The sequence below is a fragment of the Phoca vitulina genome, unplaced genomic scaffold (genome assembly GCF_004348235.1).
Source record: "Phoca vitulina isolate PV1807 unplaced genomic scaffold, GSC_HSeal_1.0 scaffold2, whole genome shotgun sequence".
In the NCBI taxonomy this organism is placed as follows: domain Eukaryota; kingdom Metazoa; phylum Chordata; class Mammalia; order Carnivora; family Phocidae; genus Phoca; species Phoca vitulina.
Genome location: NW_022589705.1, coordinates 99,990,723 through 99,991,037, shown reverse-complemented (window position 1 = coordinate 99,991,037; position 315 = coordinate 99,990,723).

Genomic DNA, 315 nt, shown 5'->3' with positions numbered 1-315 from the left:
CCCCTCCCCTCCCCCTCCTCCTCCCCCTCCCCCTCCTCCCCCTCCTTCTCCTCCCCCTCCTTCTCCTCCCCCCTTCCCCTCCCCCTCCAGCTCCACCTCCAGCTCCACCTCTACCTTCACCTGCCGCTCCAGCTCCAGCAACTCCTCTAGCTCCAAGGCCCCTCACCTCCTAAAGACCCTTCCTGGTGCAAGGCTGCCACTTTGTCCCCTGCTCTCAAGGACTGGGCTGCAGAGCTTGGCAGTCATCCCAGTGGGCTGGGCCAAGGAGCAAGACCTTCAGGATCCAATGTGACCAGAAGCTGCAAATGGAGTGGG